The sequence below is a fragment of the Phyllostomus hastatus genome, unplaced genomic scaffold, assembly GCF_019186645.2.
Source record: "Phyllostomus hastatus isolate PE091 unplaced genomic scaffold, TTU_PhHast_1.1 phas_contig_29, whole genome shotgun sequence".
In the NCBI taxonomy this organism is placed as follows: domain Eukaryota; kingdom Metazoa; phylum Chordata; class Mammalia; order Chiroptera; family Phyllostomidae; genus Phyllostomus; species Phyllostomus hastatus.
Window position 1 is genome coordinate 27,503,620 of NW_025333835.1, and position 14,246 is coordinate 27,517,865.

At 44.3% G+C, this 14,246-nt stretch overlaps 1 long non-coding RNA gene across 1 annotated transcript; it reads right to left on the reverse strand.

Annotated features, from left to right (window-relative positions):
• Positions 1–3,101: 3,101 nt before the first annotated feature.
• Positions 3,102–13,538, reverse strand: LOC123818883. Its single transcript, XR_006785721.1, has 4 exons — positions 13,442–13,538; positions 7,524–7,583; positions 4,057–4,097; positions 3,102–3,241 (listed from the first exon to the last, which is right to left on the reverse strand). It is a non-coding gene; the product is annotated as an uncharacterized LOC123818883 (long non-coding RNA).
• Between the last annotated feature and the right edge of the window lie 708 nt (positions 13,539–14,246).

The window sequence follows — 14,246 nt, forward strand, 5'->3', positions numbered from 1 at the left end:
ACGATCTGCTTGGGCTCTTCTTGCATAGCTATAAACAAGCTAGGAAAGTGGCCTTGGCAATGATCAAAAAGGAGAACAATCTCTATTTTTACACCTGGGTGGTGACAACCACCTATGAGGAAGTGATACCAATAGCAGAACCAAAAACTAGAGCAATTAAGTTCTGTCAAACCACATCATGCTTACCTTCAAAGGACTTAAATACTGGGAGGATTTCATCAGTTTTTAGACCACTAGTATTAAGAAGGGACTATTTATAGGCTAGAGTAGAGATTGTTTTGGAACAGCATGTGGATTCAAGTATCACTCCTAAAAGAACTTAGGATCTTCCCTAAGGCCCTGAGAAAAAGTGGCTTTCTCTGTCATGAGAAATTCAGGGACCTGCAAAACAGTTCTAGCCACATGTCCACAGGATAGAATTTGAACTGTGACAACAATGATATTCAGGTACATTAGAAATATGTCTGCTGGAAAATCTGAGAGGAAGCCAGATGTCAGGGTGAGACGACCAAGTCCCTCAAAGAAAGTAAGTGCCTGTGAAGAAGGGAGAGTGTGGCATGGTGGGTGAGAAGTAGCCTGAGTATCCACAGGGAAGCGCCGGCAGGTGCAGTGCGAGGTGGTGTACGGACACCCACCCTCCAAACTCAGGCTCAGTGGTGCCTGAGCCCTTGCACCTGGGCAAAAGGAGCTTACCAAAAAATACTTGGGCATCTCTGTCTTTGGGAATCTGAGACTCAGAATTTTAACACAATCGACAACCCTACATATCTGCTCTCATTCCTAATGCTATTTAAGTCTCAGGGCCACTCCTCACATCTCTCGCCCTCTCTTTGAAAGAAGTGACAACTGTGTCCAAATACCAGCAAGGTTTGCAGGCTGCCAGCCTCAGAGACTGACAGCAGTGTACAGGGAGAAACCCGGCAGGTGATAGGACTTGCGGGATGGAAAAACAAATTAAATAATGTGTCATCATCACCAATAGTATGAATATAATAGATTGTTGTGTGAAGTACCATTTCCCACGACTACTGAGCATCCACTGTCTTTCTTTTTTTCATGTTCCAAATTTCTTCATGTTCTGGAGGTACTCTCAAATTAGCACGCCATTCACAACAGGTGCATGTGGAAGACGAGGAACTTTCTTCAATGTTCAATAGTCCATGTTACTCCTAAATTATACGTATATAAGTTTACACTTTTAAACTATGCATAAAGATCTAGACCTAACAAGGATGAAGCAAAACATCATTTCTTTACATTGGCTACTAGGTGGATATTGAACATTAGAAGAAGTAATAGTTTTAGTTTCATAAATATAATTCAACCATTCAATTTATATTTAGAAAATTAAACTGTCAGCTCAATTTTAAACATTGAAATTTATCATACTCATTCCAATTTGAATTTTATCTCTTAATTTCAATAGATCTTTTTTAATATCACAGAAAAATGTAAAAAAGATTTTACTTTTAAATGTTTACTATATTTTGCTATATATAATGCACACTTTTTTGCCCAAATTTTTGAGGAAAAAAATAAGGATATACATTTTACATGGGCAATACTAATTCTGTATCTACATAAATGTTTTTAATTCTTTTATTTATGCTCATGCATTAAAAGTGTAACTCTAGAAAGCAACAACGATATCTGTATGCAAAATTATAACCTGGAACATGATCATCGCTTTTGTTTCCAGATACAAATAAATAAATGATTGGATTTAAAAATTAAAATGAAAGATTTTTTTTTCCCTAAAAATCTGGGCCAAATACATGGGTGTGCTGTATACATAGCAAAATACAGTATATTATTTTAACTTATACTTTTAAATGCATTTAAATTTTGTGTCCTGTAAATAAAATTACATTTTATTTGTTCATACTTTAGATCATTGTGGTTGAGAACAAGCTAAAGTCATGATAGAAAATACAAAATAAATAGTCAAGAGGTTGTAAAGTTCAGCATAGGGAATATAGTCAATAATATTGTAACAAGTACATACAGTGTCAGGTGGAGACTAGACTTAGTGAGGTGATCACTCTGTGTATAGCCACTATGTTGTATACTTGACACTAATATAATATTGTATGTGTCAACTATAACTGAAAAATAAAGAAAAAAATAGAAATAAAAAAATTTTAAAGGCTAAAATTTTAGCCCTGACCAGTGTGAATCAGTTGGTTGGAATGTTGTTCTATGGACTGAAGTGTCACAGATTCAATCCCAGGTTAGGGCATATACCCAGTTTGTGGGTTCAACCCCTGGTCAGGCCACATAGAGGAAGGCAGCTAGTCAAAGTTTCTCTCTGCTATCGATGTTTCTCTCTCTCTCTCTCTCTCTTTCTCCCTCCTTCTTCCTCTCTCTCTGAAAGCTATTAAAAAATGTCCTCAGGTGAGGATTAAAAAAGTAATAATGAAAAATAAAAGGGCTAAAAATTTTTAAATAGAAATTTTGTTTTAATGAAGGGATATTTGTCAAGATATGGGGACAAGACACATTTTACATAAGAGTATATTCACTTGATTTATGCTCTTAAGTAATTAGACTATTATACGTGGGTTTCCATGTTCATTCTTCCTCTGGGCCTCAAAAATGTTGGAAGCAGGACTGCCAGTGCATCCCTAAAAAGACAGAAGTGTGTAGAAAAAACTTTTAAATGTGAAAGCTGTATCTCTAAAACCCTAAGCCACTCGCCTGTGTGATTTTTGGCACATTCTCACTTTGAGAGCTTGGGGATATAGCTGAAACAGCAGTATCTCTCCAAATCTGTTTATGAGACATCTGCCACCCACCACATACCCAGGAAAGAGGGAGTTGGGCTCTAGAAACAGAGCGTTTTCCTACTGACCAACGGGTGCGATGAGCACTGTGGGTCAGAAGGCAGAGTTCCAGGCCGTGGCAGCTCAAAGGATAAATAAATGCTCCAAGTCATTAGAGGTCAAGTGTGAGTCATAGATGCCAAGCAGAGAAGCAGCAGCCACTCCACAGGAGGAGAGGCCAAGACGTGAGCTTCACCAAGGGCACCAGCAGCAGCCAGAGCACAGGGGCGGGGTCCCCCAGGCGGTGACTGTATGATGAGGGCCCCTCTCACTGTGGTCTTCTGGAGGAGTCCCTGAGTAACACAGTAACTGTGACGAGTCTCTCTCAGGAAGTGGCTGTTGGTTCATGGGACAGGAGGACAACTGCTGTGAAGGTCACCTTCCCCTGGTGATTTCCCATGAGCTCGTGGCATGTTCAGCTTCCAGAGATACAAACGAAAATATTGTGCATGAATATGATTTACACATAACAATATCCCAAGGCCAGCCTATAAGTAATATAAACTTAGAAATAAAGACATTATTAAGCAAAAGTAGCCCATTAGAAAATTTTCCCTGAATACAATAAAATACCATTTTGAGATACATATTTTAAAATCTGGAATTTTCAACTTTTCTCTCTCAAACTTAAACTTCTGAGGTACTTTAAGAAACCAAAGAGGCTTAGCCCTGGCTGGCGTGGCTCAGTGGATTGAGCGTGGGCTGCAAACCAGGCATCGCAGGTTCAATTCCCAGTCAGGGCACATGCCCAGGTTGCAAGCCATGGCCCCCAGCAACCGCACATTGGTTTTCCTCTCTTTCCTTCTCTCTCTCTCTCCTCTCTCTCTCTCTCTCCCTCCCTTCCCTCTCTAAAAATAAATAAATAAAATCTTTAAAAGAAAGAATAAATGTTTTTTAAAAATTTAAAAAAAAAAGCCCTGGCTGGCGTAGCTCAGTGGATTGAGTGTGGGCTGTGAACCAAAGTGTTGCAGGTTCGATTCCCAGCCAGGGTACATGCTTGGGTTGCAGGCCATAACCCCCAGCAACTGCATATTGATGTTTCTCTCCCTCTCTCTCCCTCTCTCCCTCTCTCTCTCTCTCTCTCTCTCTCTCTCTCAAGTGAATAAAAAAAAAAAAGAAAGAAAGAAACCAAAGAGGCTTGAGAGATAACTTGGCGAGCCTTAGGTTGGTTCTTTGCAGACATAACAGACAGGTTTTACTCTTCTAGACCATAAGTGTCTTAGGCGCCACTTACCCAAAAAGAAATAAACACACTTGAGATAGGCAGTCTCTGCTCTAAATCAAACAGAGCAAAGGAAATGTGTTAGGAAAGGATCCTTCCTCGAAGAACCATCAAACTTACCACATTAGCTTTTTTGGGGGGAGGAATGATTCCATTCTTTTGCAACACTCAACATCCCCTTGTTTGAAAACAAATGGGAGTTCCCCTCCCTGGACAGGGTCATTGCCTCCCAGGGGCAATTCTGCTTGGAAACTTAGCTGCCCATGCATGGGTGAAAATGGGAGAACTTTCCAGAAGAACGTGTTCTGTAAGTCTCCTATCAAGAAGAACCTCTAACTCGCTCAGACACATCCAGGTCTTTCCAATGACTGAAATCCCATGTGGGAGGCGGCCTTCCCAGAGGGGTCCACTCCAGGCAGTTAAGGGAAACTGAGACGTAATATTTCTCCGCTGCCACTTAGGGAGATTCTCCTCAGACCATTTCAATAGGCATACTATTTGCCACACCTGTTAGCTATCCTAGGACTACTTTTAAAGGGCTCTTTCAGCTTTTCTCTCTTTTTTTAAGATTTTATTTATTTATTTTTAGAGAGGGAAGAAAGGGAGAACGAGAGAGAGAGAGAAACAGCAATGTGTGGTTGCTGGGGGCTGTGGCTTGCAACCCAGGCATGTACCATGGCCTGGAATCAAACCTGAGACACTTTGGTTCACAGCCCACGCTCAATCCACTGAGCTACGCCAGCCAGGACTCAGCTTTTCTCTTTTAAACAAATCTTTGCTCTCTGTGCAGCTGGAGAAGCAGCCCACATCCAAACACCAGTTTCTACTCAGAGCACGAGGGCTGGGGAATTTTCCCACTCATCCCCCCATCTGGCTAGCTCTTACGTTAGCTATTTCGAGGGCAGGGACTTTACTTAAAACCACTAAAAGCCAGCATTTAATGAGCATTTACTATATGTTTGACATTGGACTATGAGTTAGGAACTATAACTATGCTCATTTTGTAGGATGCTGAAGATTAGAGAGATTAAGTAAACCCCTCCAAAAATCTGATTTCAGAATCTGCGTGCGCGCTCATTAATTAACCACATTGATTCTCAGAGGCATATTTTTCCACATTGAAACGTTTCTGAAATTGTTAGTGTGCCTAACGATGGAAAGTTTATTCCAATGAAAACTGGCAGTGGTTTTCTTCCCCAGTGGTACATGGAATAACCGTGTGTCTCACTGCCTGTGGTACCTTCCTTCTCGTGACCAGGCACAGCCTCCTGTCTTAGTGATGTTTAATTCCTCGGGAGGACCTGGCCCCATCCCACTACAGCGGAGGCAGTCAATAATTCCTTCTTTCCCTTTCATTTATCCCCTTCCCCCCAGTTTTACTGAGATGTAATCAACATTCAACATTGTATTACTTTAAGGTATATGACCTAATGATTTTACGTGTTTATATTGAGAAATGATCACCACAGTAAGTGTAATGAACAAGTATCACTTCACATAGTTACAGTTTTTTCTTATGATGAGAACTGTTAAGATTTATTCCTTTAGCAACTTCTAAATGTACAATACTGTATTATTAACTATGGTTGCCATGATGTACATTACACGCTGCACAGGACTTTTTATCTTATAACTGGAAGTTTGTACCTTAGGACCACCTTCACCCACTTTGCCCAGCCTCTGCCCCTCACCTCTGACAATCACCAATCTGTTCTGTTTTTGAGTTTAGTTTTTTAAAGATACCACCTATAGCTCCAGCTGGATGGCTCTGTTGGTTGGAGCATCATCCTGTGCACCGGAAGTTGCAGGTTTGATACCCACTAAGGGCACATACCTGAGTTGCAGATTCAGGCCCTGGCCGGGGCATGTGTGGGAGGTGGCCATCAATGTTTCTCTCTTTCTCTTTGTCTCCCCCCTTCTCTCTCCCCCTCTCCCTCCCTCCCCACCTCCTCTCTTTCTAAAACAATGAAAAAAATATCCTCAGGTGAAGATAAATATTTAAAAAACTAAATAAAGATGCTACATATGAAAGAGATCTTACAGCATTTATCTTTCTGTCTGACTTATATGATAAGCATAATGCTCTCAGCATCCATGTATATTGTTGCGAATAGCCAGGCTTCCTTTTTTTTATGGCGGAATAATATTCCAGTGTGTGTGGGTGCATGTGTGTGTATACACTTGTTCGTCAAGTCTCTTATCAAGGAGAACATGTATATTTTATACGTTTTTACCCATTAATCTGTCAAGAGAAATTTAGATTGTTTCCACTGGTTAGGAACCGACTTGTAATAGGTTGGCTACTGTAAATACAGCTACAGTGAACATGGAGATGCAGATATCTTTTTGAGATAGTGACTTCCTTTTCTTTAGATACAAACCCAGAAGTAGCATTGCTGGGTCATATGGCAGTGCTATTTTTAATTTTTTGAGGAAACCCCATGCTGTTTTTCATAGTGGCATCATCAGTTTATATTCCCGCCAACAGTGCAGAATGATTCCTTTTTCTCCGTATTCAATCACTCTTACATTTAAAAATAGGTAAATTTAAATATTACCGAGTAAGATGCAGTGTAAGGGAGGAAGGGACTGCTAGCTGTCTACACTCTTTCTCCTCCCCTACTTCCCTAATGACTAAGCACTGATGCTTAGCTGGGCCCTGGCCACCAGGAATACAGAGTGCATTTTCCAGCTCCTTTGCAGCTCAATGTGTTCAAGTGATTAAGTTCTGGACAATGGGGGAAAAGCAGAGGTGTTATGTTTTCTGAAAAATGTCCTAAAAGTTAGAAAGCATAACCTTCTTTACCCTTCTTCAGTCCCACTGCCTAAAACTAGAAGTGATGACCAAAGCAGTGACAGGTCTCTGGGATCATGTGACTAAAGGCTGCACCCTAGGGATTTGAGAGCAGACAGCAGGGAGCAGGGAGCAGGGAGCGGTCTAGACCCCTGGTAAACTGGGGATACACGCGCCAGCCACGGAATGCCTCCCTTCTAACTTCCTACCAGAGAGAAAATACCACGTGCATTTAGGCAACTTTAAGTTTAGGTTCTGTCATGAACAGATGGATGTCCTCCTTTCTGATACGGAAGGTAGTCCCTGAGGAGTGGGAGTTTCTGAAACTTCTCATGAAATTTGCAGTTGGCTCCAAGTAACCTAGGAGAATGTGACTTCCAGAGGCCCTTCTGAGTCCTGGGGTCAATAGTTACCAAGTGAACTCATCTGAACCCAAGCCTGAAGCCGGGTTCATGGGCCACTATAGGGCTTCTCCACTGCCTGCCCTTTCAGGGTGGTACCAGGCCTCTCCTTCCATCAACCTGCTTGCCCTGGGATTTGGGTGCGAACATTGGGATATTCCCAAGAGTTTATTACATGACCTTGTCATCTGGCACAAGAGTCACTAGTGTGTAGTCCTATTTGTAATTCAGACCCCAGAGCACTTCATATTCACTGTAAAGCTCAGACAAAAAGAACAAAATACCTGGGTGACGTGTTGTGTGGAAGATCGAGTGGGCTTGTCCCGTTCGTGTCGGCTCTCCTCCTGCAGCAACACACACCACACCGTGCACAGTCTGTTTCACCCCAGTCACTCAGCACCCCCGTATCTCCACGTGGGCAAAGACCCCACCCCACTCAGCACTGGCAGCTCCCTACTCCATCCATTCAAACAGATGGAGCAGATGGGTTCTTCTACTCCAGCATCCTTCCTGGGCCCCCAACAACTTCCCAGATGCCCCATCATCCCTTCCTTCATATGCCACCGATGAAAGCTTTGGAACAGTCCATGCCACTTTGCTCTGATAAGGAAAGCTAGACTACAAATTCAAGTGTACATATAATGAAAATGACCTGGAGTGGCCCTCATTTACATATTATCCACAAACAAGAATCATTCTAACCAAGCTTTAAAACTGTACTGCAATATCTATTTAAAAGTAGCAGTTGCATTCGACTGAGTGGAAGCGGAGACATACATTTCCCATGGTGCCACGGAGTAAATCTGCCATGTCTGTGGGAGGTTCACTCTCCCTCTCTGGGTTTATGAGACTTTAATGGCATGCAATGCACACACGCCCTAGCACCTCCAAATTACCTGGCTAAATGCGCTTTTATGGAGGCTGTTGTCAGATGAAATTTAAAGACAAGCAAACAAGTTGACTAAATGAAAACCTGTAAAAGGTGGAGAGAAAACAGCCCCTGAGAGGAAAATGAAAAGGATTCAATCTCATTTATATGTCCTGCGGTGGCCCCGTAGGCCCAGTGGGCAAACTTAAGTGCAAATTCCACTTCTTCAGACTTGCGGTCTTCACCTCTGTCCCTCTCACCTTTGTCTTAATTTAATAGTTGACTTATTACAACTCTCATTTTCCATCTTCAGTAATACTCCCCCACCCCTTTCTGTCCCCCAAAAGTAAACTATACCCTCGGATCTTGAAATGTGCTATTTTTCCTGCCACATCTTCCCTACTACCTACCAAGCAGACTCTCCACCTCTGTTGGGACAGCCACTTATCCTTAAAAGACAGGGAGCTGGGGGGCAGGGATGTTGCCATGCATGTAGAGTAAGCTAATACATCTCAGTCTGCAAATATAAACAACCCACCTGCCACCCATGGGACCTGGAAGCCAGCGGGGCATGAGCAACCATAATCCAGACATCAGAGTCCAAATCACAGGGCAGCGTGAGTAAATTGGGGACTGGAGGTCACCTTGGAAAGGCAGCTCCTCCTGGAATCCCCACAGCTGCCTCAGGTGGCATCTCCTCCTGCAATCCCAAGAACACAGACTGAAGCCTCGACCCAGGGCCCAGGAGGTTCTGTATTAGTCAGAACTCTCCAGAGGAATAGAACCAACAGGATGTATACACATAGAAAGAGATTTAATTAAGTAATTGGCTTAGTGATTGTAGGAACTGGCAAGTCAAAATTTTGCAGGACAGACTGGCGGGCTGGAAATTCCAGCAGGAGCTGATGCTGCAGTCTTCAGTCCAAAGGCAGGTGGGAAGCAGACTTCCTTCTCTTCTGGAGACCTTAGTCTTTTCTCTGAAGACCTTCAACTGATTGGATGAGGCCCACCCGCATTATGGAGGGTAGTCTGCTTTCCTCAAAGTGTACTCATTTAAATGTTAATCACATCACAGCATTATGTAGACTCATGTTTAACCAAACAACTGGGCACCACGGCATAGCTGAGTTGGTACATTAAAATTAATCACCACCTGTTCCAAGAAGCCTGGACTCCCCACAGGATGCTCCAAGCACTAACCCCTTTTCTCCATCCAGGTCACATAGACTGAGAGCTGATCCATCCTCTACAGTACAAGGCAACTCCGATGGTCCCATCCCAAACATTTGTGAAGGACACCAAAGCCCCAGAGGTGTTTTAGCCACCCCAGATCCCCGGGGAAGGTCTCTCCTCTCCAGGACAAGGAGAGCAGGGTTTTTGGTCCCTGTGCGTCTGCATGGGTCACAGGAGAACCCCTCCCCTCACCACTGCCCTGAGCAAGGGAGCTGAACCGAATGATTGAAACAGTCACAAAATTCACCTCTCAAATAATTTTATGCTGTGTCTCTTGAACAGTCAAACAGAACGGTCTTAAATATTTATGAATTACTCAGAGATCCCAGGATTGGCATCATTTTTCTGAAAAAAAAATTAGTTTAAACATACCAAAATTTATAATATCAGGAAATATGTTCATTTAATCTCTAAGCTTACTCTTCATTTCAGAAATAAAGCCTTTCCCTTTTCCTGCTTTTGGTAACAGAAATAACTTATAGCAGTGAGAAAACACAGCTATAGACAATATATTCCAGGCTCAGGAGCCCCATGAAATGGGCCCCTGGGGCCACAGGGCCAGTGGGGAAGGAGAGCGCCCCAAAAACAAAACGAGAAAAAGCGCCGAGAGCTCAGCATGCCCCTCCCTGCAGTCGGCAACGCTTTCGTGCGCAGAGGGTGCATCAAGAGCTTGGAGACTGAGGGAGAGGAAGGCCATTCAACAGGGTTAAAAACAAAACAGCAACAACAGCACTACCACAGGGGATTAAATTTTCCAAATACTTATTCATTCCATAGCAAGACAATTGCCAGCAACTGTAGCATCATAAATGAGTTATGGAGATCCTAGTAGTGCTGTCCAAATTACATTAGTTCCTCTATTCTAAGTACAGCAGATTGTTCAAATGGTGACGGACAGCTGCAGACAGCACCCAAGGAGCCTTGAGTCAATAAGGAAGTGGCCCCATGTTGGCTTTATGCTGGTCTGTCCCCCGCACCCCCAAAAGGGAAGCTGGGCAGCATGAACAACTGATGCTGTCTGCCATGGTGTTCTCATTGTTGGTAATTAACACACACTCAGCATTGAGGTACACGAAGGGCTTACCGGAGACGAAGGCCACCCAGCAGGCAGTTGGCCTAATTCCAGCCCCAATACTTCCACAAACATCGACCACCAAAAAATCTATAGCGAGATGGTGCAGGCCTGCCTCATCAGACTGAGAATTGCCTGGTTACACAACAGGAAAAAGAAGTGGCCAGAAAGACCTTGAGAAAGGAAAACAGATTTTTGAAAATGTGTCATTTTCTTTCTTCACCCATTGACCTCTTTTGTAGGACTTTTGCAACAAAGGGATAATTACTTACAGAAATGACTCACAGTATGCTAGAGAAAAGACCTAGAAATTATTGAAGATTTCTTGTTGAACAGAGAAGTTTTGATTTCTGGGGATTGGAAAAGTTGTCGTCACTGGTAAAATTGAAAACGAACAATAGCCCTGTTGCCACACCTTGAATTTGACATACAAGGGAAATTTCCCTCTAACAAATAAGAAGTTCGCATCTTGTTTCACGGTAGGTCGCTTTGCCCTAAGTCAAATTTCCCTTGTGAGCTACCCCTGTGACTTTAAACAGCTCATTTATCCTCTGTGTCTCAGCCTCCTCATTAGTACTAGGGAGACAGCAAGGAAACCAACCTGAGAGGGTCGTGTGCGGATTACGTGAAACAACACGTAAAACTGCCCAGCACGGCACCTGGCACATGGCAGGTGCTCCATAAACATTCCTTGTGATTACAGTGCGAGAGCACTTGGCCAACTGGTAAGTCCGACACAGACGCAGGTTACCGTGAATGGTTACAGACACAGCTTATAATTGCTTCCAGATAACATGTTTCCTTTCTGTAAACAGACCCGCGTGACAAAACATGTCCTGTCATTTGCATTTCCAGTCTGGCTGCAGGAAGCTGAAGTAGCAGGGAGGTGCCCTCCAGAGCCGGGAGGAGAGGGGGGAAGAGGCGCAGGCTGCAACCTCCCTCCACCATTTCAACGGAGGGGAAGAGTCTTCTCCTCGAGAAAGTCGTTCTGTTGCTAAGACAGCCACCATTTTCATCTTGCAATGCATATTAACCCTTTAAAAATGTTTGACAAAAAGGATAACTCCTGGCAACATTAGGTGTTTGGGAGCCCACCATGGGACTCCAAGAATTATGTACTCTCCACTGTCACCCTTCCTTCCCCTCGCCCTCCTCCACTCACACCCTCAGATGGAGTTCTGGGTCTCCACACACAGTGGGCCGGGGCCAGGCAGCCTACTCTGCTGCTGCAGTGGAGGCCCAAGGTCAGGCTACACGGATTCAAATGCTGTGGGACTTCGAGAAAGTTACCTTGCCTCTCTGTACCTCAATTTCCTCATCTATTAAATGCAGATCATAGAAAGCCTTACACTGAAGGTTTGCTATGAAGATTAAATGTGATAGTGTATATAAAAAATATAGGTGATCAATAAAGATTAGCTATTAGAATCACCATCATCATCATCGCCATCTTCATCACCATCTCTGCCATTATTATATACATACCTGTTTCCCCCAAAAGCATCCACCCATAAATGGGACAGGTCAGTATCCTCTGTGTGACACTGCCAAGTGTCCTTCTATGGCAACCAATAACACTGAGTGACAGAAAATAAGAGGACAAATGCAGATGGGTCACAAAGGCACTGCACCAGAGGCCTGAATTAGAATAACTCATGTGCACGAAAGGGGTCTAGCACCGTGCTGTTGAGTGGGGAGTGAAAGATGATAACCTTGATGTCACTACATTCAACATTTAGTGCAGGAGAACATTCTTTCGGACTGACTCATCTGAGCTTCAGGCCCAACTGAAGCAAGTTCCCACAGGAAGAAAGCAGGGCCCGGTGGTAAATAACCTGCCCTGTGAGTTCACATCAGAGCCGAGAGCCCAGGTCCCCCAGTGTCCAGTCCGGAGCTCTTCCACCAGTCCCTGGGTCACTGATGAGTTGGACAGACTGATCCAGAGGGGCAGAGAAAGGCGGGCTCGGCCCAGGGTCTCACTCGCCAGGGACTACCCTAGCTGCCCCTGTCAGTAAGAAGACATTTTTTCCTTCTCCTCTTCATTTCCTTCTCAGCCAGTTCCTCTGCCCCACCTAGTACCCAGCCAGCCTTGCAAGGACTAACACGCGGCGCTAACATGGCTTTAGCAATAAAATGTGGGTCCCCAGGGTCAAAGCCCTTCCCCTGCCTGTCTCCTCTCTCCTGTACACACCCCTCGATCCTCTCTGTTCTGGTTCTTTCCACCCAGGCCCTTTGATCACCACCCTATGGACTCTCCCTGGAGCTCGTATTTCCCTGTTCGTCCTCCCTTCTCCCTTTTCGCCTTTGCCCCCTTCCTCGGCATAAAAGCACCCTCTTCCCCCCAGCCCCATCCTTGTTGCCTAGTTATCGCTCCCTCTCTAGTAAATCCCAATTCCAGCATCTCTAGCTCAGCATCTTTCTGAATCACTCCCACCCGCAGCTCAGATGAGATTCAAGCACCTCCCTTCCTGGTTCCCGTGTGTGTATTTCTTGTACTTAACACACTTTTTACATTTCTGCTTCCACCAGACCTAGAACTCTTTCAGGGCAGTGACCATCTGCATTCACATCCTTGGGACAGAGCGCAGTGCCTGGCCCCATACTAGATTGCCAGTAAATATTCATTTAATGAAAGTAACATGAGTAACAAATGTCCCAACTATTCCATTTAGGTCAAACTGTCACTGTTTGCATGTCGGTGACTCAAAACCCACTCACAAGTTTCTTCACTGACGAAACCAGCAGCTCTTTCCTGTTCCCCTGACTCTGATTTCCATACTTCCTCTCATGAGACACCCTCTCTTCTCTCTTCCAGAATCTACAATTTCAAAATGAACCTCTCAACTCAAGGGCTTAAGAGAGACCTGAAGTCACAATGCAGAATCATTTTCTAATGGGAAGTGCAGTTCTCGCCGTGATAAAGGCCCCGAACCGACGGTAGAGAGCCTCGCTGCACACCGCGCTCATGCTGCCGCTGAGTGAAGGTGCGCTCGAAAGCCACGCCTCCACCCACCCTCAGGTTCACTCACCCCACCGGACCCGTGTGCTGCCCAAGAAGCACACCAGGTTTCCCCCTGCATTCCTTCTTCTAGCTCTCCTGCTTTTCTCCTCCAAACTGCAGCCCCGCCTACTCACTCTCGCCCTCAGCTGCTGTGTGGCCTTACCTACTGTTTCACTGGGAACACAGAATCCACCCAAAGAGAACTCCCGAGATCTCGCACCTCCACACACGAGTCCCGCGCATCCACATCTGCGCCCTCAGGCTCTGCTCCTCTCCTGCCAAAGGCTCACTCTTCCCCATGTGCACTAGATCCCAGCCCTTGCTGCCTCCTCTAGGACATTTCTTCCGCTCTTCTCTCCTCCCTCTCACCTGCAGCACCGACTTTTCCCTCTTGTACTGGACAGTCCATCAGAATCAACGTGCTCCTTTCCTTCTACCTTAAGAAAAAAAGAACTTCTACCCAGTTGCTTCCACATTTTGTCCTTCCTTTTACAGAAGCTTCCCCTGAAGCTGTCATGAGCAGTGTTTTTTAAATCATTTTTTAAATTTCTCAATTACAATTGACATACAATATATATTAGTTTTAGGTACACAACCCAGTGATTAAACATTTATATGACTTATGAAATGATTACCCTGATAAAACTAGTACCCATCTGACACCATACATAGTTATTACAAATTCCCTATGCTGTGCTTTACGTCTGTGCTTGACTATTCTGTGACTACAAAGTTGTGGTTCTTAATCCCTTCACGTTTTTCACCCTGTGCCCCCAACCCCCTCAGCTCATTCTCTGCATCTATGAGTCTGTTTCTGCTCTGCTTGTTCGTTT